Source organism: Chrysemys picta, chromosome 8 (genome assembly GCF_011386835.1).
Source record: "Chrysemys picta bellii isolate R12L10 chromosome 8, ASM1138683v2, whole genome shotgun sequence".
Taxonomy (NCBI): Eukaryota; Metazoa; Chordata; order Testudines; family Emydidae; genus Chrysemys; species Chrysemys picta.
In genome coordinates this window covers 110,389,306-110,415,698 of record NC_088798.1, presented here as the reverse complement: position 1 = coordinate 110,415,698, position 26,393 = coordinate 110,389,306, and the positions used below count along the sequence as shown (strand labels likewise).

At 46.3% G+C, this 26,393-nt stretch overlaps 1 long non-coding RNA gene across 1 annotated transcript; it reads left to right on the top strand.

The window, feature by feature from the left end:
* Nucleotides 1–529: 529 nt before the first annotated feature.
* Nucleotides 530–23,630, top strand: LOC112060442 (uncharacterized). The gene is made up of 3 exons (XR_002889755.3): nucleotides 530–1,035; nucleotides 18,056–18,130; nucleotides 23,014–23,630. It is a non-coding gene; the product is annotated as an uncharacterized LOC112060442 (long non-coding RNA).
* Nucleotides 23,631–26,393: the final 2,763 nt, after the last annotated feature.

The window sequence follows — 26,393 nt, the reverse complement described above, 5'->3', positions numbered from 1 at the left end:
GAACCCCAATAGGTACCATATTCCTTGCTTGTATGTTGTCTGTGGTTTTCTGTCTGGATCAGCTAGGTTAAGAGTTTTGAATCTTCTCCCATCCTAATTCTAAAGGAGGAAAATCCTGCTCTTGCAACCATGTTGGAACAATATGAACCCAATCACTGGCTCAAAAGATTGTCTCCAGTGGAATTCCCAGGTTATCTGAAGATGCCGAGCTATAAACTGTCACCTGTTTAAAAATAAAATAGCTTTATTTGAGAAGTACAAACAAACCCAGCAGTGAGCCCAGAGGAATGAGATGGGAACAGAAGGAAGGAGCTAAAAGTCAGCATAGGCCTGATGTAGGGCTCAGATGTTCTAGACACCCACAGAGATATGGTCGGCTGCATTACACGCAAATGTTTATCAGTGAAAGCCAAACTTCAAATCTGGCCATCGAATGACAAGAAAAACCTTGCGCCACCCCCACCCCCACCCCCACCCCCATCCCCATCCCCATCCCATCCCATCCCATCAACTCTTGCGGAGGGGGAGGGGGATCCAGGCCCTGACGTGCGCGAGCGGCGCGGCACGGCGCGAACAACCCCGGGCTCTGGCCGCGGCCTGCCCCCACCCCCGCGCGCGGAGGGAGGAAGGAGCCGCTTCACAGCCCACATCCGGCCCGGGCGGGCTCCGGCTGAAGTGCGGCTTAGGCCGGAGTCGTTCTGCGGCTCGGGCCCCATTCAGCGCCCCGTGTCCGGCGGAGGGGCCCGGCGTTTCCTTCGCCAACCCGGGGTAGCTGCTCGGTGCGCCAGCCCCGCCAGCGGCAGTAATCCCCGCCATCTGGCCCAGGGCCCGACGCCCGGCCAAGGCTGAACAGAAACGGCACCCTACGCTCCAGCAGGAACTGCCCTGCCATATATGGCCCTTCCTCCGCTCCTAATATGGCGCTTCCTAGGCCCATACAAGGTGTTTCCTTCCCGGCGGTGCCGGCAGCCGGGCTCGGCCCCCCGATCCCGAGCTGCGCCCAGACGGCCCCGCCTCAGCGAACAGCAGCAGGAGGTAGGTTGAGCAGCGCGCGGCGGCCGCAGAGCCCTGTCAGACCCTGCAGTAGAGGCAGCTGCTTCCGCTAGGGACCGGGCCTGTCCGTGTGGCTCAGAGTCTGTCCCTCGCCGCCTTCTAGGCAGCAGCTTGGGTCTCTGCGGAGTCGGTAGCCTCGGCGGTGGGCGCTCTCTGCAGAGGCCACTCCACACACAAGCACAGGATGGATGAGCTGGCTTTGGGCCTGTCAGTACTAACTGCCCAGTGTCTGAAAGTAGGATCCTTGTACATTTCTTATTGCAGAATAGGCTGGTCTGCCCCGGAGCTCAGCCCCCTGCTTTAATGGGGCAAGCTAATATTATGCAGAAGGAGAAAGTGGTGGGTTTGCTATGTGTGTGAGCCAAAATCACAGTGTGAGTAAGAGGCTGCTCAAAATTTGTATAGATTTTCAGCCCAGAAAGGACAATTGGGATAATCTAGTCCGATTTAAAAGGGATAATCAATGTTTTTATCACCATATTTTTAACTGTGCAATGAAACTAGAGAGAAGTCAGGAGGAACCATTTTTTCTTCTAATGTAATAGTTTTAAAATATTTGCAGTGTAACCCACTTCACCATCACTGAGTCTACTTGAATTTAAGTGAGGTTTCAGGTGGGTGTGGATAGTTCTGTGAATAATAGTTCAGGGCCACAACAACCGTGGTAGTTGATAACTGGATCTGTGGGATTGGCTAGACTGATAATACAGTTTAGCTTTTGTTAATTTAATTCTATTATGTAAACAGTTGTTTTCCCAACTAAAAGTGTTAGTGGCTTTACATTCACAAGGACTCTTGAGTGCTTAGGAGTGGAGAGGAAATAACTGTAAAGGTGTGACCAGGAGGTTTTAAGTGTGGGCTTGAGCCAACTATTTTATTTCCTTTAAATAGAAGCCCTAGACCAGGGGTTCTGAGGACAAACTTTTTGATGGCTTCAGAGTGCGGCCACCAACTCTTGCTCGTGGCCACTCTCACACTTTTTCCTAAAATACTTGATTAGCTTTAGGAAAACCAAATAAATATGCACATACACACATAATCTCATACACACATCAAAATTATTGTAATTTATTTATTGCTAGCTAGTAAGTCTGCCGTGAAAAGTGATACTTGTATGTTTGTTAATATCGCTTTTCACGGCAGACTTACTCAGCCCTGGCAAGCCTGGGGACAAATTAAGCCCTGGATGGAGGGATGGGGGAGGCAGTGGGGGGCCAGGAAAGATGGGGGTGATGGGCTGGAGCCCAAAGCCCTGCAGCCAGAGCCCACAGCTGGAGGATGGGATCCAGGGATGGAGTCCGAAGCCCTGTGGCCAGGGACTGTTGTGCCCCCCACCGCAGGGCTGAAGCCCAAAGCCTAAGTCCCACCACCCCTGGGAAGGTGGGGAACTCACTGGCTGCCTGCTCCTCCAGTGTTGTGCCCCAGGTGTCTCCAGAGGGGGTCAGGGCCCAACCCCTGCATCCAGGAGCAACAGAGAGGGGGAGGGGGCTCTACTTTGCCCCCCCCCCTTCACAACCCAGGAGGCTGTGGCTGCAAGAAAAGCCCCTGGTGGCCACATTTCAGAAACACTGTCCTAGACATCATCTGAAGCTGGCCCTAATTCCTGGTAAAGACACCTGGAAGAAGGGTTGCATTTTGTAAAGTGCTTGAAGGTCTTTGGATGGAAGGTGATCTATAAATAAAATGTATTATCATTTATTATTATTAATAAAAGACTGAACATAATCTAACCCTTCATTCTAGCTGTGAGTCACTAAAATGAAGGACAAATACTCTGAACATGTACATTTAGTTAATTCTTTAACTTCAGAATGCATTGCTTAAAGTGTTTTGCTCAGAATTTTTGCAAGGGATGAGTATTATATAGGTTTAGGTCTTCTTGAATTGTAAACTCTTCAGAGTGGGGGCCATGTGTGCCTAACTGCTGACTGGTGGTAGACTCATGAACAAAGGAGACATAATGGATGGTAAAATGGTAGGGGCTCTGATACTATTGTGAGGATGTGATATAAAACCCTAGACAGATTAATCACTACTCAACTTTCTCCAATAATGACCATTCTTAATTCTTGGATGTATCAGTGGTGGAGTGGGCTTATAAAAATTGTAAAGTAAGCAGTATAACAAACTGAAAAAGACATTGGGATGAACAAACTATTGGAGTCCTACTAAATTGCACTTGATAGAATAGTGACTAGATGCTGGAAAGTGGATGCTGTTAGACTAAATAAGTTTGATCTTGATTGCTTTCAATTTAAGACCATTTTTGACAGTGTTAGTCTGAACAGCTGGTCAGCTGAGGATACATGAGAATGCATGAAAGTAAAGTTTATGTGCTTCAAGAAATTGATGTTCAGCAGGTATTATCATGTACCCAGTTAAGTATTATTTTCAGTCTTCCCACAACGGAATCAGAACCATTTTTAAACACAGTTGTTGCCTGAAAAAAATCTAGTGGTTTTCTGCTCTTGTTAGAGAATGGATTTTATTTTGTCTGAGAGCTATGCTTAAAAAAAATCATGTTATTGGCAACCTGATATAAAGGTAGGAATAATTTAGAGCAGGCTTCTGATCTCTCTGGTCAATTTATTTGCTATTGGTTTGGAGGAGCAAAAAGAAAATTAGAGAAGTTTGCTAAGGACACTTGTTTAGATAAATACAAACTATAGAAGATTGTAAGGAGCTCCAAGTGCATTTAAATACACTGGGAATTGGACACCATGATGGCAGACTATATTCAACTTTGATAAGTGTATTACAATGGTGGAAGTAGTTTAAATTTCTCATATACCTGATAGATTCTTGCAGGATTCTCTGAGGGGGAAAAAATCCAGATTTTTGCATAATCTCGTGCAACTACAATGGATTTAATTGTATCCAAAGCTGTTTGAGGTCATGAAATGTATCTTTTCTGTTTAAAATCTTGTTAAAGGACTAAGTAAAATTATGAAGCTGTATATTTATTAGCACAAATAAAATAAACCAAATAAGCTAAAGACATAGAAGGTAATTCTTCTGCTATGCTTGGCACTGATGAGGCTTCAGCTGGAGTACTGTGTCCAGTTCTGGGCGCCACACTTTTTAGGAAAGATATGGACAGAGGAGAGCAACAAAAATTGTAGAACGTTTTGACAACCAGATTGACGAGGAAAAGTTTAAAAAGAAAACTGGGCATGTTTAGTTTTGAAAAAAGAAGACTGAGGGGGCAACCTGATAACACTTCTTTGAGTGCTTGCTCATGTTGATGTTAGGTGTGTGCGCACTCATGTGCACAGTCACTGGAGATTTTTCCCTTAGTGGCCCTAGTGCCCCCTGGAGCCCCACGCTCAGCATGCCCCTGGCCCTGCACCCTCTCAGTTCCTTCTTGCAGCCCATGACAGTTGCTGGAACGTCTCTTGCGATTGCAAGCTCCCCAGTGTTTTTTTCTGACTTTCCTTGGACATTCTTGTTGTAAATAGTTGAGTGTTAGATAGATAGGTGACCCATTTGGGGTATGCCCCAGTCCCTAGGTTTCAAACTACGTGCTGCCTGCCATAAGCCCAGGCCAGTGAGTGAGCCACATACGAACTGCTTGAAGTGCCTTGGGGAAGCTCACATCAAGGACAAGAACAGAATTTGCAAGGGCTTCAGGCCACACATTCTTAAGGACAGGGACACTCGTTTGAAGGGCCTGTTAATGGAAGCAGCATTTAGACTGGCCTCAGAGCCATGCCAATCCAATTTGGCGCTAAGTATGTTGACCTTGGTGCAGAACACTCCTGGCACTGGGCCCTTCCCGGCACTGCTCACCATCCCCCATGCCGAGGAAGAGGCATAAGAAACAACGTGCTGACGGGGCGGTCCGTGGTGCTGCAGAGGGATAGGCAGAAGATGGTCGATGAGGTGAGACCCGTGCTGGGCCACTCATCCTCCCAGAGCGGTGGTCGGCGAGGGCACCTAGGGCACCCAGCCCTGTCCAGGACCCACCACCGACTCCTGGCAGCGGTCGGGGCACCCACCTTTGAGCTACCTTAGCTCCAGAGGCTTTTCAGGTGGCAAGAGACTCAATGTCACTTCAGGTGCCACCTTGAGAACCTCAACCAGCTCCCTTGGAGTCATCGAGGGAGGCCCCCTCAAGAGAGAAACCCTTCATGGGCCCACCCCAGTAGTCTCCAACCTACCGCAGGTCCCCGTCGCATTAACAGTTGCCGGCTCCTCAGCATGGATCCCTGCCATTGTAGCATTGATCGCTAGCCTCCCAATCACCGGGTTCACAGCAGCAGTCCCCAGCGCTGTGTCGTACATCCCTGGCACTGCACCAGCAGACACCAGCCCCATGTGCCAGTTTTCGACCCAACACCACTTCCCGGCCTGCAACCGCAGCCACCAGATGGTAGCGATGGACCTGGTCTTCAAGGGAGGATTCCTCGTCAGAGTCCTGGAGCGAATCCACTCCTCCCCCGAGGAGGCACCGGCATCAGCCTCATGCACTGGACTTCAGTGCGGGTTCATCTGCAGGCGCGTGGCTAATGGGATGGTGGCCAGTGTGACATAGTGGGTTTTTCCCCCTTGTTATGTTGTATGTGAGTCTTACTGTTTTGCATTAATACTGTGTGTGCCTCAGTTTCCCTGTCTATTGCGCCAAAGCCTAGGGCATCTCCTCTCTCCACCCCCGGCGTGCAGGGCCAGCCCGAGAATCCTCTTCCCCCAACTCCTCCGGCGCTGTGTGAAAACCATGGGGGCTGATGATAGGCCGAAAGGGAATGAGGTGAATTGGTAATGGCACCTGTGATGAGTTTGCCCCCCACTCCAGGGTGCCACCTGATGTACTGGGGTACCACTGAGCATCACAGGTTAGACAAGAAGTAATAGGCTTAATCTTAATAGGGAGATTTATGTTAAATTTCTAATGAGGGTAGTTAAGTTCTGGAATAGTCTTCTACCGGGGGTTATGGAATCCCCATCACTGGAGGTTTTCAAGAACGGGTAAGACAAACACCTGTCAGGGATGATCTATGGAGTGGTGGTGTAGCCATGTTGGTCTCAGGATATTAGATAAGGTGGGTCAGGTAATATCTTTTATAGGTTTACTTGGTCCTGCCTCAGTGCAGGGGGAGGGACCTGATAACTTCTCTAGGTCCCTTCTAGCCCTACATTTCTATAATTTCTATGAATTTTGGCTTCAAATATTATAGTTTAGTGAAAGAGTTTGCAGAGTTGCCAGCATTTGTGCTGCTACAGGAGTCCATTCATGTATGCAGAGGGGAAGACAACAAAATTAATCAGTTTTAAAACAAAGCCAGTTCAGTTATCAAAACAACAAAGAAGCCAAAAGCTTTCTAACACATGAAAACACTCTTGCCCTCATAGTTAACTCTGCAATGGATGAACAGTTTTTTTTTTATTGGAATTTCAAAAGAAATCTGCTCTAAGATGAAAGCACACCAAACATGAGAGATTTCAATCTCAAAATAGTTTTTGCAAAATGTACAATATATGCAACTTAAAACAGGTATTTGGAATGGAAGTCTCTCTCTTTTAACTACCATAATGGAGCAGATGTCTAAGGGAGATAATTGCATTTTCCTGACTCTAGAGCTGGTTCTACGTCAGCCCCAGCCTAGATTAATGCACCGGGGGGCGCTACTGTAATCTATGCCCCTTGATTTGATTTTGTCACATGCCCTCTCCACTCCTCCCTGTGTCAGGAGTTGCAGGGGGAGAGGCTTCATGTTCTTGCTGTGGGAATCTAGTTGACTTTCACTCCCTTTGCAAGTCCATATGCAACACAGAGTGGAGAAGGCAAGAGAGTGATACTCCAGAATTATTTTTTCACTCAGGCTACATTGATTTCTAGGAATTACTAAACAATAAGGAGAGCTGGTTTCTTTCAATTGCGAATAACAGCAGTCCAGGTTTCTCCAAGATGCTTCTAGCGAGCTTTGGGCAATACTGCCCTCTTATGTTTGGAAGCAAGAATGATGTAGCTGCATCTGCATTCTAAATTGCTTATTTTAATGGTTCTCAAACTATCTCATGGCAGTATTGCCAACCTCAAGATTCAAAAATTGTATCAAGCCTCAACATTTTAGATTTTAAACATAACACATTTGGATTCTTTTATTTGCCTTTCAGCTTCTTTTCACAGTTACAAGTCCTAGGAAGTTTTTTTGTTTTTTTTTTAAATGAAACCAGAGATTCTCATATAATCACATTAGTCCAGGAGCTGGGATTTTAAAAATAAAATGTGAAATTTGTGATAAAATCATGAGAGCTATCAATTCTGTGAGAGAGCCTCACGTGGATATCCGCTCCCCCAACCTTCACACTGCTTATATTGCTTTCACTGCTCTCTGTACTCTAAGGATTAAAATGCATTTCAGAAATTTTAGATCTAGGTAAAGTTAATGTATTAAGGTTAGGATTTTCAAAAGTGTTCGGTGTTGCCCTAATTTTACATTCATTTAAGTCAATGAGAGCTTTACATTATAGTTAATTATTATAGTTAAGACAGAATAGTACACCTTTTAACAGAAACGGACATTCAATGTGTTCTAATATCCATATGCTTACTCGGATGGTCTTGAAATATGCTGTGCCTTATGGTAGTGCTGTATAGTGTTAGTGTTCCAAAATTGGGATCACTTGAGCAAGGGGTTCCTGAAATACAGCCCCCTCAATTTTTTTCTCAAAATCAACTCATTCTAACTTTTTTTTTTTTTTTTGCTCACATCTGGGGTTCAAACGGCGGCCCCTCAGGAGGGGATTGAGCCTCTCTTCCTGTCATAGAATATCACAGTTGGAAGGGACCTCAGGAGGTCATCTAGTCCAACCCCCTGCTCAAAGCAGGACCAATCCCCAACTAAATTATCCCAGCCAGCGCTTCGTCAAGCCTGACCTTAAAAACCTCTAAGGAAGGAGATTCCACCATCTCCCTAGGTAACCCATTCCAGTGCTTCACCACCCTCCTAGTGAAAAAGTTTTTCCTAATATCCAACCTCAACTTCCCCCACTGCAACTTGAGACCATTACTCCTTGTTCTGTCATCTGCTACCACTGAGAACAGTCTAGATCCATCCTCTTTGGAACCCTTTCAGGTAGTTGAAAGCAGCTATCAAATCCCCCCTCATTCTTCTCTTCTGCAGACTAAACAATCCCAGTTTCCTCAGCCTCTCCTCGTAAGTCGTGTGCTCCAGCCCCCTAATCATTTTTGTTGCCCTCCGCTGGATTCTCCAATTTTTCCACATCCTTCTTGTAGTGTGGGGTCCAAAACTGGACACACTACTCCAGATGAGGCCTCACCAATGTCTAATAGAGGGGAATGATCACGTCCCTCGATTTGCTGGCAATGCCCCTACTTATACAGCCCAAAATGCCGTTAGCCTTCTTGGCAACAAGGGCACCACTGTCAACGCATATCCAGCTTCTCGTCCACTGTAACCCCTAGGTCCTTTTCTTCAGAACTGCTGCCTAGCCATTCAGTCCCTAGTCTGTAGCAGTGCATGGGATTCTTCCGTCCTAAGTGCAAACTCTGCACTTGTCCTTGTTGAACCTCATCGGATTTCTTTTGGTCCAATTCTCTAATTTGTCTAGGTCCCTCTGTATGCTATCCCTACCCTCCAGCGTATCTACCACTCCTCCCAGTTTAGTGTCATCTGCAAACTTGCTGAGGGTGCAGTCCACGCCATCCTCCAGATCAGTGGTCCCCAACCTTTTCCCTGGGGCGGGTGCCGGATGACTATCCACCGAGGACTGTGGCCTCTGGACAAGCAGCCGCCGAAATGCCGCCGTGAAGCAGCGTCGTCAAGAGGCGTCGCCACTGAAATTCAGCGGCATTTCGACGGTAGCGCTTCTTGATGTTGCCGCTTCTCGGCGGCATTTTGGCAGCTGCTTGTCTGGCAGTCAGTAGGTGAGTGCACATGGATGCCCTGGCAGGCGCAATGGCACCCACGGGCACCGCGTTGGGGACCCCTGCTCCAGATTGTTAATGAAGATATTGAACAAAACCAGCCCCAGGACTGACCCTTGGGGCACTCCGCTTGATACCATCTGCCAACTAGACATGGAGCCATTGATCACTACCCCTTGAGCCTGATGATCTAGCCAGCTTTCTATCCACCTTATAGTCCATTCATCCAGCCCATACTTCTTTAACTTGCTGGAAAGAATACAGTGGGAGACTGTATCAAAAGCTTTGCTAAAGTCAAGGAATAACACATCCACTGCTTTTCCCTCATCCACAGAGCCAGTGATCTCGTCATAGAAGGCAATTGGGTTAGTCAGGCATGACTTGCCCTTGGTGAATCCATGCTGACTGTTCCTGATCACTTTCCTCTTCTCTAAGTGCTTCAGAATTGATTCCTTGAGGACCTGCTCTATGATTTATCCAGGGACTGAGGTGAGGACTGGCCTGTAGTTCCCCGGATCCTCCTCCTTCCCTTGTCCTCATGTTGGAGCTGGGATACTAGAGTAATGTGTTAAAATGGTTAGAGACCTTCATGGAGGGACATGCTCAACAAGTAATGATGGGAAATTGTATCTTCACTACTAGATTCCTCACAAGTGGAGTCTCATAAGAATCAATTCTCTTTCTGAGCCTATTCATATAGATCTACATGCAGTAGTTATCAGTGGTTCACAGTCATGCTGGAAGGACATAACGAGTGGGGTCCTGCAGGGATTGGTTTTGGGTCTGGTTCTGTTCAATATCTTTATCAATGATTTAGAATGGCATAGAGAGTACACTGATAAAGTTTGCGGATGATACCAAGCTGGAAGGGGTTGCAGATGCTTTGGGGGATAGGATTAAAATTCAAAATGATCTGGACAAACTGGAGAAATAGTCTGAAGTAAATAGGATGAAATTCAATAAGGACAAATGCAAAGTACTCCATTTAGGAAGGAACTATCAGTTGCACACACAAAAAATGGGAAATGACTGCCTAGGAAGGAGTACTGCAGAAAGGGATCTGAGGGTCATAGTGGATCACAAGCTAAATCTCAATCAACAGTGTAACGCTGTTGCAAAAAAAGCAAACCTCATTCTGGGATGTATTTGCAGGAGTATTGTAAGAAGACACGAGAAGTAATTCTTCCGCTCTACTCTGTGCTGATTAGGCCTCAACTGGAGTATTGTGTCCAGTTCTGGTGGGCGTCACATTTCAGGAAAGATGTGGACAAATTGGAGAAAGTCCAGAGAAGAGCAACAAAAATTATTAAAGGTCTAGAAAAGGTCATGACCTATGAGAGAAGATTGAAAAAATTGGGTTTGTTTTGTCTGGAGAAGAGAAGACTTGAGAGAACATGATAAATAATAATAAATAACGTACATAAGTACATAAAAGGTTGTTACAAGAAGGAGAGAGAAAAATTGTTCTCTAACGTCTGAGGATAGGAAAAGAAGCAATGGACTTATATTGCAGCAAGGGTGGTTTAGGTTGGACATTAGGAAAAACTTCCTATCAGGGTGGTTAAGCACTGGAATAAATTGCCTAGGGAGGTTGTGGAATCTCCATCATTGGGGATTTTAAAGAGCAGGTTGGCCAATCACCTGTCAGGGATGGTCTAGATAATACTTAGTCCTGCCTTGAGTGCAGGGGACTGGACTAGATGACCTCTCGAGGTCCTTTCCAGTTCTATGATTACGCTTGTGTGTGTGTGTGTGTGTGTGGGGGGGGGGGGGGGGGGATGAGAACACTCACTGAGATGATTGGAGCAGTTCGCACATCTCAGAACTATTGTTTCAGTCTGTATTAATCTCCATGGGGTGTTCAGATACAGTCAAGAGCATCTCAGTAAGACAAATAGGCCATTCCACACTTCTGAGCCTCCTATGCTGCATATAGATGTGTAAAGCCCTTTCACCGTACATTGGACTAGATTTACGGTAAGAGCTCTATCTCCACTCTCCTGCCTCTTCCTGTGTCCCAGCTAGTACATGCTCTCCTCACAACCCCACCATCTTCTTGCTTCTCCATGGCCCCTCCAAGCTTACCAAGGGCATAGAGTGGGAAAGAGAAGGGGGAAGGTGGGGGAATGTCAAAGCAGCAGGGGATATTCAGGTGGTCAGAGCAATCAGTGTAATGGAGGCAATGTTGGAGGAGTTCCTGAGCAAACTCATAGCGACACTAGTTGATGGCCAACTTCAAGCTAATTGAGGCTAATATCCTAAACCCATCATAGTCTGGATTCAGGCCAGGACATGGAACTTAAAATGCTTTAGTGAAACTGATGGATGATTCTCTGCTGTCAGTGGATAGAGGGCAGACATCCATTCTCATCCTCCTGGACTTCTCTGGAGGATTTGACTGTTGTCTCATCTGAGCTAGGTAGGTCCAGAGTAATGTGCTAAAATGGTTAGAGACCTTAATGGAGGGACACACTTAACAAGTAATGATGGGAAATTGTATTTCCACTACTAGGTTCCTCACAGGTGGCATCTCATAAGGATCCATTCTCTCTGAGCCTATTCATCTATGACTACATGCAGCCACTAAGAGAACTGGTCACTTGATATGGATTAAAGTACTAGCAATAAGCAGGTCAATATGTAGCTGACAAACAGCTCTATTGTCCTTCACATATGCTTATACCACTTCCCCAGTGTGGCCCAGAGCTTGGATGGGATCACCTCATGGATGAAGAGCAGCTGGTAGAAGCTGAACCAGAGCAAGATAGAGGTGATGATGGTGGACAGAAGAAAGCATTTAGAAGAGTTTGCAGCCATGGTGCAGTCCCCTTTGTTTGAAGGTACACACCAAAAAGTGGTCAATTCAGTCCATAGTTTAGCAGTGCTCCTGGATTCCTTACTGATGCTAATCTCTCACATAGCAGGATCTATGAATAATGCTTTCTACCATCTCCAGTTGGCTAAGAGACATCATCCCAGATGATGACCCAATTTAGTCACACCTTTGACACCTCTTGGCTGGACTATAGCAATACAGTATACCTGGGCATAAACCCTTCAGTGTTTGGGAAACTCTAGTTGGTACAGAACATTGCAGCTATATCTCAGCAGCATTGGCTACTGTGAAAACTTCGTATGTGTATTTGGGTATGTCTGCATTGTACATAGACACCTGTGGCTGGCCCTTGCCAGCTAACTTGGGCTCAGGCTGCAGCCCAAGCTCTGTGACCCTCTTATCTCAGAGGGTCCTAGAGCCCGGGCTCCAGCCCGAGCCTGGAAGTCTACACTGCAATTAAACAGCTGGGCAGACCAAGCCCCTTGAGCTTGAGTTAGCTGGCATAGGCCAGCTGCGGGTGTCTAATTGCGGGTGTCTAAACTTCTGCCCGAACAGGTACTGATGAAATTTCCAAATTCTGAAAACGATTTTCAATGCCTCGTGTTCAATTTGGGCATAGTAGTTTCTGCTTTGCTTAGAGTGCGTAAAGCAAAAGCAATAGGTTTCTCTTCTCCCTAAGGCATAATGTGTGACACGATCGCTCCCACTCCATAAGGGGAGGCATCGCAGGCCAATTGTAGGGGTAAGGATGGCTGAAAGTGCGTTGGAACTTCAGAATTTAGCAATGCACCCTTAGCTTTGTTTAAATGCAATATCACAGGCTTCAGTCCACTTCCAGGCCTTGTTCTGCCCAAGGAGTTCATGAAGTGGTTTTAGCAGTGTGGCTACCTGTGAGATGAACTTTCCATAATAGTTCAATAGTCCTAGAAACGAGCGAAGCGGGCTAACATTTTGAGGAGGGGGAGCCTCCACAATAGCCTTAACTTTTGCAGGGGCCTTACGAAGACCCGTAGCATCAATGATGTGTCCCAAATATTCAGCAGAGGCTGGAAGAATTTACATTTGTCTTTGCGGACTTGTGGGCCATACTCTTCCAGTCTTCATCGGGTAGCCTCTAAATTCTTTAGGTGCTCCTCCTCATTCCTTTCAATGACCAGAATGTCATACAGATAGCACTGGACTCCTGGCAAGCCACACGAGATCTGCTCCATAGCCCTCTGGAACAGGGAGGGACCAGACATTATTCCAAAGGGTAGGCGACAGTTTCGATAAAGCCCTTTATGCGTCACAAATAGTCAATAGATCAATCTTACTGAACTTTTTGTCCTCCAGCCAGGCCCGCAAAGAGGTCATCGATTCGGGGAAGCAGGTATTGCTCTGCACACAACACCGGGTTGACGGTGACTTTCAAATCACCGCAAATCCGGAGGGAGCCATCTTTCTTCACTATTGGAATGATAGGAGTTGCCTATGGGCTATGGGTAATTGGTATTAGGACTCCATTTGTGACCAGGTGCTCCAGGTCCACTTCAACTTTCAGTCTGATGGCATATGGCACAGTTCTGGTTTTCAGACATTTTGGTTGACTGTTAGGTTTAATGTTCAACGTCACAGTGATTCTCTTCATACTTCCCAGATCCTCTCCAAAAACAGCAGCATGTTTCCTTAGTATAGCGGTCAGACCAGTTTCTTCTTTAGTCATTTGGTGCACTTCTGCCCAGTTCAGCTGAATCATCCTAAGCCAAGATCTACCCATTAAGGCTGTGTAATTACCTCTCACCACAAACAGTGGCAATTTAGCCGTCTGTCCATTGAGCTCCACCTTAACTTCAATAGTGCCCAACATGGGCACAGCTTCTCCCGTATACGTCTTCAGAACAGTTTTTGTTGCCTTAAGCAGAAGATGCTGTAGCTTTTCTTTATACACAGTCTCGGAGACCAGTGAGACGGCTGCACCGGTGTCCAGTTCCATGCATGTAGGTTTGCCATCCAACGACGGGGTTACCCAGTATTCATGTGAGCCCACTGCCAAAGACAAAACATGCAGTGGCACTTCTTCTTGCGACGAGGTGTCTCCTTGGTCATCCTTACACCAGCATTCTGATGCATGGTGACCCGGCTTACCACAGCGGTAACATTTCTGACTCCCCACAGGAGCTGGAATGAGTAATGTGGCATATGTAAACCAAATGAGAGATTTGATGGATAAGTGGGAAAGGTATTTCAAGCTTTGAAGAAATGTGTGATATTGTTGCTCAGGAATATTTCCTAAATATATGTAATGATGATGTAAAACCATGTCTATGGGACAAAGAAGCGAAAACTGTGGAGCAACTTGTTACTTCTGTGGATGAATTTGAGTAGTCCCAAGCATCTATTAGAAATAAATCACAGGCAGAGGGGTTTAAGTTTGGCGGGAAGCAGGGGTCCCGTTTTACCCCTGGAAAGGAGGAGAGTGGATGGGAGGCTGGAGGCTCACCTCCCCAAGTTCATTCCTCTAGTCCTCGTCCCAAATGTCCTGGGAAAACAGAAGAGCCCAGAAGGTGCTATCGTAATTCCACTGAGCACCTGAGGAAGAAATTTCCAAGCAATTCATGGAAATGCTGTTACCCAGAGCACAGAGGCACCTCAGACAATTGCCACTTATTATACAGCCTTTGTAAAAGTAGCCACTGCACAGCCAGGCAGAAAGCACATAAAGGCTGTCTGAGTTAATGGCAAGGAACTCCCTGGGTGGAGGGATACAGGTGTAGAAATTTCTGTGGTCAGGAGAGACCTTGTTCAGGAGAAAGACATACTGCCAGGACAGATGGCAGAGCTTTTGTTAGGAGGAGGTCACAAAATCTTTGTGCCTTTGGCTAAAGTGCACATGGAAACTGAGGATTTGCAAGCTGAATTAATGGTTGCTGCTGTTCCCCATAACCCAACCCAATTATTATTGGGAAATGACTTTTTCAATGTGGCTCAGGCTGTCCAGGGGTCTGTCAGCAGCAAGGAGGATTCTTGTGCTGAAGCCTCAGAGGGAAAAAGTGAAGTCTTAGGAACTGCTGGGGAAATGGGAGAGAGTGTATGTTTAATTCCTCTGCAGCAGTGGAAAACAGTCTGCTACCAGTGGTGAGTGTGGTTGAGACCAGGTCCTATGGCCCAGTGGCTAAAGGCATGTTTTCCTCAGGGGAAAGGAATGTTTTGCCTGTCTGTGAGAAGACTGTCCAGGTTGCAGGGAAATGTGTCCTAGAGTGAAGCTCAGAGGAGGGTGGTGGAATCCTAGAGACTGCTGCGATGGGTGAGGGTTCCATGGGCTCTGTAGCTGGAGGCAAGCCCAATTCAAAGAGGAAGGAGGATGTAGTGCCTACCAGTGAAAGGATTGTTCTGTCTGTCAGCTGTGAGCCCACAGCTGAACAGGGGATAGATCCCACTCTAGAGAGCACAGAGGTGTGTGCCTTAGAGGGGGGTCCCAGAGAAGGAAGTTAAGAAGAAGTGTGTGTGTGTGTGTGTGTGTGTGTGTGGGGGGGGGGATACAGGAATCTCTCCTCACTGATTACATGGGAGGGTTTGCCCAGGAGAAATTTGTTGGATCGGCAGCTGTGCTGCCAGGCATCCTATCTATGGCTCAGGTTTTAATAGGGAACTGTGTAACTGATCTCCAAAGGGGAGCAGTCATACAACTGACTTCTTCAGAACAGAGAGGGGGGTGACCGAGGGTACCACAATCCAGGTCCCACTTTTGCAAAATGTTGTTCCTGGTGTACTTGTGAAAACTAACTCTGTCTCTTTAAGGCAGGATGAGAGTCTTTCTAACAACTTGGGTGTCAGTGAAAATGCTGATAACCCCCCTGAGAAAGGGGAGGAAGATGCACTTTCCTGGGCAGGTAAAATCCTCAGAGCAGCTAAGCAAGAGCTGAAAAAAATAGGGTGGGGTAGGTTCCAACACTAGGAGTGAAAATTACAAAAAATCCCCAGGATGGGGGGTGGTGGTGGATTTTTCGCATGGGCTTAGCTCTGGAGATGGAATGCAACTCCACAAGGGGCTGGCCAGTAACATGCAAGGTTTCCTTACACTCTTTCCTCACCAAAGCCCCAAAGATATACATGAATTGAGAACCTTTACTGAGGGGGATACTGAACAAAACACTAAAGGGGAAAAAAATCAATACCTGAACACATACTATAGTTCAGGAAGGGGCTGCAAAACACAATAAATGCAGAACAAGCCAGTCTGTCTAAACAGAAGATGTGGTATAATAAAAACATACTTGGAAACGCCTCCCTGTTATGAATTTGCTGGTACTGTTATGTCTCATAATACACAATCTGTTGGTTGTGGCAAAAAATTCGTTACTGATAGTAAATCCTTTAAAAATGTGCAACATGAATAATTTTTGGAAGGTACTGCTGAACATGCTAGAAGTGGCAACAAGGAAGTTCTATAACAGGTTCTCAAACTGCGGGTTGGGACCCCTCAGGGGGTCGCAAGGTTATTACATGGGGGGTCGTGAGCTGTCAACCTCCACCCCAAATCCCGCTTTGCTTCCAGCATTTATAATTGTGTTAAATATATAAAAAAGTGTTTTTAATTTATAAGGGGGGGTCGCACTCAGAGGCTTGCTATGTGAAAGAGGTCACCAGTAAAAAAGTTTGAGAGCCACTGTTCTATAAGAATACTGCTTCTCAGCTAGTACCTGTAAACAGGCTTAGAACTTGGCACAGCAGAGAAAGCGGAACAAACCTAGACTGCTGTGTGGAAGAGGAAACCGAGGCACACTGCCTCATGGCATTGGTGGCCAAATGCCAAGACACCAACACTCTAAAAGATATTGATATCTACATTGTGTTAACAATGCTCCACACTGGAATGCTTTCAGGCAACCTGAAAAAAGAAACCAAGAACTTTGTAAAAACACTCCAATTTTTGGTAACACTGGGAAGTTGGATACCCAAGACCTAAGAAGGGCATTAGGCACACTGCCTTCACATTAGTCAGTGACTAACCTTCTGGCAGTAATCTAAGGGGGGAGGTGTAACACTACACCCTATATTCTTCATATGATTATAGCATAACTATTATATGTTTTGTGCAAGATAAGGCAAGTGAGATCCTTGGGAAGGTTATAATTTGCTGAATATGATCCTATTTGTGTGTTAAAAAAATACCTGGAGTTTTAAGCTGCAAGCAAGAACAGCTGGCCTTCAAGAAACTCTGCAATCTGCCTAAAATAACATTTAGGGTGAGGAGAAACTACTTGTAATCAGTTTTTCAGTATCTTAAGCTTGTATTGTGTTTTTGTTTTATTTGCTGGGTAATCTGCTTTGATCTGTTTTCTATCACTTATAGTCACTTAAAATCTATCTTTTGTAGTTAACTTGTTTTTGTTTTCTCTAAAACCAGTTTGTGGAATTCATAACTGGGGGGCAAAAAGCTGTGCATATCTTCCTACACATTGAGGGAGGGAGTGAATTTCATGAGCTTGCGCTACACAGGTCTCTGTGCAGTGCAAGACCATACGGTTTGGGGTTTACATTCCAGAGGAAGTGTGCACTTGAGTGCTGGGCAATTCGTTAGCTGAAGCCTTCCTACACACAGCTGATTTCACTGTCTGTCTTTCTGCAGCTGGATGTGTCCCTACCTGTGTGTGCTGGAGAAGGCTTGAGGGCCAGTTTCAGTAGGACAGTGGAAGGGAGCCCAGGCTGGTGGAAGAGACGGGTTCAGTGGTACCCCAGTATATCAGGTGGCACCTTGGAGTGGGGGGTAACCTGTGACAGTGGTGCATATGTGACACAGGCTCTATGGAGTGCCCCACAATTTCAGTGCCTCACTCTGTTTGTTTTTCTATGTCAGTAGCCTTAGCCCTATGGCAGGGCTTATAAATGCTACATAGATACATAAAAACACTTGCTTCATACTAAATATGTAACCAAGCAGCCAAAAATCTTAATGAATCAAGACAATGTGGAAAGTAACACTTGAAATTAAAATGAAGATATTGGGTTTTATTGGTAATTATTCCTTTCGCCAGTAATAAAAACTTCCATGGAAGTGCCAAATTATTAATAAGTTGATTATAACTTACCGTTCAATTTGAATTGGTTTTCAAGTAATAACCAAAGCTCTTTAATGGCTATACATTTCAAATAATAATTACGTTATTGTGATGATCTGTACCTCGGGGGATCACCCAGCACCTGACTCTGAAGGGGGAGGGGCAAAGCCAAGAGGGAAGAAAGAACATGATAAAAGGGATGTTTGCCATGCTCTTCCTCTCTTCCATTTTCATCTACAGACATCACCACCACCAAGCGACTGAAGCGCTGATCAAAGGGGAGAGCCTGGCTGAAGGGCAACCAGCCAGCCTGTGGTGAGAAGCATCTAAGTTTGTAAGGACACTGAAAGTGTTAAGATCAGCTTAGAATGTGTTTTGCTTTTATTTCATTTGACCAAATCTGATTTACTTGTAATCACTTAAAATCTATCTTTGTAGTTAATAAATCTGTTTGTTTATTCTATCTGAAGCAGTGCATTTGGTTTGAAGCATGTCAGAGACTCCCCTTGGGATAACAAGCCTGGTACATGCCAATTTCTTTGTTAAATTGATGAACTCATATAAGCTTGCAGTGTCCAGCGGGCATCACTGGACACTGCAAGATGGAGGTTCCTAGGGTTGTGTTTGGGACCGGAGATATTGGCTAGTGTCATTCAGTTGCACAATCCAAGGAACAGCTCATGTGCCAGAGGCTGTGCGTGAACAGCCCAGGAGTGGGGGTTCTCACAGCAGTGTGGAGTCAGGCTGGCACCCGGAGTCAAGGATTGGAGTGACCTAGCAGATAACATCAGAGGGGAACGTCACACTTATATTTAATTGGGAGCCAATGTGGAGCTTAAAATAGTTCTTTGAATTAAAAACTAGGGCTAAAAATTGTGTAACTGTTGTGACAAACCCAGACCAGTGGGGTGCAGGAGTCTGGTAGAGGGCAAATATACTGCTCACTGGATGAGTAGTTTTCTGTTCCTTGAGTGACCAGAGAAGGGGCTGCACTAGAGTAATCAGGAACCTGCTAGAACCAGTTAAGGCAGGCAGGCTAATTAGGACACCTGGAGCCAATTAAGAAGAAGCTGCTAGAATCAGTTAAGGCAGGCTAATCAGGGCACCTGGGTTTTAAAAGGAGCTCACTTCAGTTTGTGGTGCGAGTGTGAGGAGCTGGGAGCAAGAGGCGCAAGGAGCTGAGAGGGTGTGCTGCTGGAGGATTGAGGAGCACAAGCGTTATCCAACACCAGGAGGAAGGTCCTGTGGTGAGACTAAGGAAGGTGTTTGGAGGAGGCCATGGGGAAGTAGCCCAGGGAGTTGTAGCTGTCATGCAGCTGTTAGAGGAGGCACTATAGATAGCTGCAGTTCACAGGGCCCTGGGCTTGAACCAGGAATAGAGGGCGGGCCTGGGTTCCCCCCAAACCTCCCAATTGACCTGGACTGTGGGTTCTTCCAGAGGGGAAGGTCTCTGGGCTGTTCCCCAACCCACATGGTGAATCTCTGAGGCAAGAAAATCCGCCAATAAACACAGGACCCACCAAGATAGAGGAGGAACTTTGTCACACTATATAACTTTTTTTTTTTTTTAAGACAAGGTTAAACATTTTTAACTGGGAAGATGACTGAAGCTTGTCAGGCCCAACAATTAAAACAGAGCATATGTCTTCCCTAGAGGAAGGCTGGTTCCTAGGAGAGTGACCTGCCTGTAAACCGAGATACTCAGTTCTTGCTTGGCTCCTCTTATACGTTGCTGGGTTTGAGTCATGTGTCATTATTTTCTCCTTCTCTGTACTTGATCTTGGTTTCCTTCAGCGAACATGGGCATCCTAGAGAGGGATGGTCGTCTCTGGGCATAAAGAGAAGGGAGAGGGCTGATAATCTCATGTGAGCAGTGACTATTTTGGATGACCGTTTTTTACAGTACAGGAGCATTCAGCTGCCCCTTCATTGTAGCTATGACTGTTTGGTGGCGTGTCATCGGATGGAGTGTCAGATCCCTTTAAAGGAGTGAGAGCATGAGTCTGTGCCATTGCAGTCTCTGGAAATAGCTCTCCTTTTGTGGTTTGTTTCCTTCAATAGGAGGATTTGAGACCTGAGAGATGGAGACCAGGCAAGTCCACCCTGTTTGGTATAGGTGGCTCCACGCAACACTGGTCCAGCTGCAGTTGCAGGCATCTCTGAGAGAAGTGTCCACTTAGAGCTTTGCATTTAGCCCTCCTAACTGGAGACAGCTTCCTCCTGTGTTATATGGGACTGGGTTACCAAGAAAAGTCTCGACTACCCTACATGTTCAGGGTGCAGGGGAAGATAGCTGCTTTCATACCCAGGGCAGGTTGTAATATGTCCTCCCCAGAACAAGCTTGGACCAGGTGGGTGACTAGAGCAGGGGTTCTCAAACTTTTTGTATTGGCAATCCATTACACACAGCAAGCGCCTGAGAGTGACCCCCTTATTAATGAAAAACAGATTTTTTTATATTAAACACTATTTTAAATGCTAAATTTATAATCATATTGTTGAAAATGAATTTACCTTTTCTCATCACTTCTAATGAACACTAAAACCCATTTTATCACATTATTGTTATAAGCAGAATTTTTTAAAACTAATTACTGTTTAATACTGGGGAGCGCACAAAGAAACTTTGTCATTATCACTTTTCACAGCAAACTTAATGCCTCATTGCCACCATTACTTCTGTGCTGCTGCTGACCTCGGTGCTGCCTTAAGAGCTGGGTGGCTCTGAAAATAGTGACACTGCCAGCAGCTGCGTAGCAGTAAGGGTGGTAATAGGGCACTAAGTCTGCTGTGAAAACTGATATATACTATGTTTGTTAATATAACTTTTCACAGCAGACTTACTAGTGCAGACTTCACAGCAGACTGACTAGCTAGCTGGGTGGCTTTGAAAAGTGATATTAAGAAATACTTTTTACAGTCTTCCAGCTCTGAAGGCCATGCTGTGGCCAGCAGCAGCACAGAAGTAAGGGTGGTAATGGGAATCTAGAATGTCTGCTGTGAAATATGATATTAATAAACATACAAGTATCACTTTTCACAGCAGAAGTCTGCCATGAACCCTGCACTAGTAACTCTGCTAGTTAATGAAATGTGATATTAACAGAAAAACAAATCTCACTTTTCACAGCACTAGTGCAGACTTCACAGCAGAGTAGCTAGGTAGCTGGGAGTCTGAAATGTGGTATTAACAAACACATACAAATATCACTTTTCACAACAGACTTAGTGCCCCTGTGATAGTGTCCACCCCCGAAAGTACTGGGAGGGGTTAAGGTGGCCAGGTCAGCCAATTAACTCCATAGGCAGCACCTGGAAGAGGATCCAGGGAGAAGGGATAATTTGAAGCAGGCTTACCTGGTCAGAAACAGGAGGGGCCAGTGTAAAGCCCAGGAGCTGAAAGGTAAGGGAAGCTGCTGGAGCAAGGCAGGGAAGTAGGTTGCAGTCACTCCCTGAGTGGAGGGAGTTGGGAGGCTGACAAACCCAGAGAGAGGGGAAGCCAGATAAGTAGGAAGAAGCCCAGGGAAACAGCAGCAAGTGATAGAACTGTGCAGAGACCTTGGGTGCTTGTTAGTGTCCCTGGGCTGGAACCCAGTGTTGAGGGTGGACTTAGGTTCCCCTACCGGCCATTGGGAAGTGGTAAGGGCGTTGGAGATGCCATCCAGCCAATGGGTCTGAAAGGACTTTGAATTCCTCAGAAGGGGAGGACCTTGGTGACCTGGCTGGAGGGCCGAGCCATGAAGAGGAGACTGCTGTTCCTGGAGTGAGAGAGGGGCTGTCTACTAGAGGGAGAGACAGAATGACGGCATTCAGCTCGTACATGGGAGGGTTGGCCACAAGAGCTAATCCCCACAGTTACCAGGAGGAGGTGTCAGACCGGCGGTGATTAGTGCAGCCTGGGAGAACCTGTCACGGAGTCCCTGGATGATGCTCTGGAACTGCTCCCTATGAAGCCAGTCAGGACTCTGGTGAAGTCTCGTCTCTGTGAGCAGACTGTCTTCAGGGCAAGCAGCTCACACGGCTTCCACCTTCTGATCTTGGAGCATTCAGCATCCTCTGCCCCTCCGTGTGCTTCCCACAATGAGTCTGCCCAGGCGGGATCCTGGGGAAGCCAGAGGGTCCTGCACCCCCACTTCGCAGTCAGACGTGACTCTTAGCCAGCCAGTAAAACAGAGGTTTATTAGACGACAGGAACACAGTCTAAAATAGAGCTTGTAGGTACAGAGAACAGGACCCCTCAGCCGGGTCCATTTTGGGGGGCCGTGAGCCAGACACCCATGTCTGCATTCACTCCCGTCCCCAGCCAGCCCCAAATTGACTCACCCTCCAGCCCTTCCTCCTCTGGGCTTTGTCCCTTTCCTGGGCCAGGAGGTCACCTGATTCCTTTGTTCTCCAACACCTTTAGCTATCACCTTGCAGGGGGGAAGGGCCCAGGCCATTAGTTGCCAGGAAACAGAGTGTCGGCCATTTACGTACACTGGCCCTTTGCTCTGCAACAATTACACCCCCTTATTCCACCACGTAGAGACTTAAGAAATGCATAGGGGAAACTGAGGCACCCCTACCGTATTCAGAGGAAACATTAAGAATAGTCCCAGTTCATCACAGAGCCCCACTGCCACCCTTCTCCACTGCTGTTGGCAGCAGCACTGCCTTCAGAGCTGGGTAGCGCTGAAAATGCCACTGCCACCAGGAACACCAAAGGAGGGTGGCAATGGGACACTGGTAAGGCTGCTGTGAAACATGATATTGGCAAAGTTTCTTGTGAACCTCCACTGAACTTCAGATGCACCCCCTGTTTGCACACCACTGGTGTAGCCACCTCAGCCCCCTCACCAGCAAGAGGATGGTGCTGCTCCTGACTTCCCATAATAACCTTGACCTCCTGAGTGGGCGCGACGTCCAGTTTGAGAATCCCTGTTTTAGAATGTGGCACCAATGGTTATTGGCTCAGTGATTTATTAGTAAGTTTTTTTAGGTAGTTTGTGTCAATAGCCCCCAGTAGATGGGGTGGGATCGTGTTAACTACAGGTGCTAAAGTATTGGGGTTTGACCAGCCAAGTGACCCATCATTGTTGACTCTGTTAATCTAGTAGCTGTGCTCTAGTGCAGATGGGAGTGGGAGTGCAAACCTTCACACTCCAGCACAGGTTTTGGGCAGTGATGGCTCTTTCTTGGGTTATTTGCTGTGTTTGCAGAGGACTCGTCCAAGTCAGTGGAGCAGCCCAGCCAGATGTGGAGCTGGAAGAAGAGGACCTGAGCAGCCTGGACATCCCACTTGGCAGTGGACTGAGGATCCCAAGAGTCCTGCCTGGTGGTGACAGTGATGGGGGAGGAGCAGGTGTCCATTTTCCTTCAGTTATGTCTCTATCAAATGTCTGAGTAGCTAGAGCCCTACCTGAGAGCAGAGCGATGCTTCTCGTTTGCATGCAAAGGGTCCTGGGGAGGGTGGAGCTCTGCCTTTGGCTGGGAGCATCGCCTTGCTCCCCAAGACTGAATGTGACCTGCAACTAGGGACACTCTGGTATTCCCAGTCTGTCCTTCCACATCACTGGGTGTGAGTCACTGGACACAATGTTGTTTACCTTGGCTGTACTCAATCTTCTCTTTCTTCAGAGCAGTGGCTCTCAACCTTTCCAGACTACTGTACCCCTTTCAGCAGTCTGATTTGTCTTGGGTACCCCCAAGTTTCACCTCACAAAAATTATTTGCTTACAAAAATACAGAAGTGTCACAGCACACTATTACTGAATAATTGCTTACTTTTTCCATATTTTTTTACTTTCACCATATTATAAATCAACAGGAATATAAATATTGTACTTACATTTCAGTGTATAGAGAATGGAAGACCCCTGGAAGACCTTGCATACCTCCAAGGGTACATGTATGCCTAGTTGAGAACCACTGCTTCAGAGGACCTGAGCATCCTGGTTAGGCATGGGATTTGTGGGATGGGATGGGGATAGGGAGGGACCTGGTGGGACTGTCGTTGCTTACCAGTGCTGATCACTTCAAACACTGGCTAAGCTGGAGGGGAATTGCGGGAAGGGGGTTCCAGGAAGCAGAATCCAGGTGACCTGACTCTGTGTGTCCTCCACATACAAATGCTGGCCTAGGTTATAAGTGTTCTCGCTTTCTATATACAGTTCCTAATGACACTGGGTAGATGAGAGAATGGACAACCTGTCTGCAGGATCAGGGCCAATCCCTCTATGAACTCAGTCGTGTAAGGACAGACCTTTGCTCCAGGGTTAAACTTCGTTTTCAAGCACATTTTTAAAAACTCCAGATTATAAAATCTGTAGCATAACCAGGATTTTCAGTGAAATTTTTGTTACTTAATATGTGATACTGTTAACAGCACCAAGAACAGTAGCCTTGAAAGTGTGAGGAGTGACATTCACAGCCCCAGTGGGGATCATTATGTGTTCGTATAGTCAGGCCATGTTAGCTGCTCTGGAGGGCTTTTCATGCTGAGATTGAAAGGAAGGAGGTTATAATCCTCAGCATTTTACAGCTGGGGAAACAAACACTCTTTTCACACTTGCAGACTTTCTCCAAGGAGTAAGAATGTAGTTGTTTTTGTGTTTAATTAAAAAAAAAACAGTTTGCAGTGGTGGACTACAGTTGGCAACTCCAATTCAAACACATGCCTTTTTAGAATAGTGACACTTAGATGAAAATGGCCATGTGGGTCAGACCATGGTCAGTCTATCTCAGTATTACGTCTTCCAACAATGGATATGCCAGATGCTTCAGAGGGCATGAACAAGGGCCTGAATTATCCAGTGATCCATCCCCTGTTGTCCAATCCCAGCTTCTGGCAGTCAGAGGTGTAGGAACACCCAAAGCATGGGATTGTGTCCTTGACCATCTTAGCTAATAGGCCCATCAATGGCTATCTTCCATGAATTTAGCTAATTCTTAGTTATATTTTTTGCTTTCACAGCATCCCCTGGCAACGAGTTCCACAGATTGCCTGTGCATTGTGTGAAGAACCATTTAAGGGGTTCTGCCAACACTTTGGAGGATAGAACTAAAATCAAGAGATCTCAATAAATCTGAGAACTGGGTTATAGACCACAAAATGAAATTCAAAGACAAAGGTTAGGTGCTACACTTAGGGGGAAAAAAACCCCCAAATGCACAAATACAGAATGGGGGATAACTGGCTTGGCAGCAGCACTGCTGCAAAGGATCTGGGAGTTGTGGTGGATCACAACCTCAACATGAATCAGCAAATGCAATTTTAGGTTGCATTAATAGAGGCATAGCATACAAGTCATGGGAGATGATAGTACCATTCTACTCAGCACTGGTTAGGCTGGAGTTCTGTGTCCAATTTTGGTCACCAATGAGTAGAAAGGATGTAGAGTGACAAAGATGATCAGAGGGATGGAATGCAATCCATATGAGCAAAGGCTGAAGGAACTGGGTATCTGTAGTTTGGAAAAGAGATTAAGGAGGGACATGATAGCAGTCTTCAAATACTTGAAAGACTGCCATAAAAAAGATGGAGAAAAGTTCTCTCTTGCCACAGAGGGCAGGACAAGGGGCAATGGGTTCAGCATAGCAGATTTAGCTTAACTCTTAGAAAAAACTTCCTAACTGGAAGAACAGTGGAACAGACTGCCTAGGGAGGTCATGGAAGCACCTTCACTGGAGGTTTTCAAAAGGGGGCTGGATAGCCAACTGTTATGGATGGTTTAGACACCACAAATCCTGCATCTTGGCAGGGAGTTAGACTAGATGATCTTTGCGGTCCCTTCTAACCATGTGGTTCCAAGATGTACTTTCTTTTAAATCTCCTGACTATTTATGTCAGTGGGTGACTCCTGGTTCTTGTGTTATGTGAAGAGGTAAAGAACATTTGCTTAATCACTTTCTCCACACCATGCCTGATTTTATAAACCTCTGGAAGAGACAACAAGGGGCGATATGACAAACAGAACAGTCCCAGTCTTTTTAATCTCTTCTCCAATGGAAGTTGTTCCATACCCCTAAGCATTGCTGTTTCTGACCTTCTCTGCGCCTAACAAGCTAGCAATGTTAGGAACCATTAGGAAAGGGATAGATAAGACAGAAATACTATAATGCCCCTCTGTAAATCCCTGGTACACCCACACCTTGAATACTGCATGCAGTTCTGGTCACCCCATCTGACAAAAGATGTATAAGAATTGGAAAAGGTACAGAGAAGGGCAGCAACAATGCTTAGGCATGTGGAACAACTTTCATAGGAGGAGATGTTAAAAAGACGGAGGCTGTTCAGTTTGGAAAAGAGACTAGGGAGGGATATGATAGAGGTCTACAAAATCAGCCATGGGGTGGAGACAGTAAGGAAGTGCTCTTTACTCATTCACATCTTCCAAGGGAATTAATAGACTGGAAGTTTAAAGCTAATTCATGTGTTAACTGCAGGGAGGATAGGGTTAAGGGTTAAGGGTCGGGATAAGGGTCAGGGTTGGTTGGGTTTAGGGGTGAGGGTGGTTAGGGTTTAGGGGGTAGGGTTGGGGTTAGGGTTTAGGGTAGGGGTTAGGGTTTAGGGGTTAGGGATTAGGGTGAGGGTCAGGGT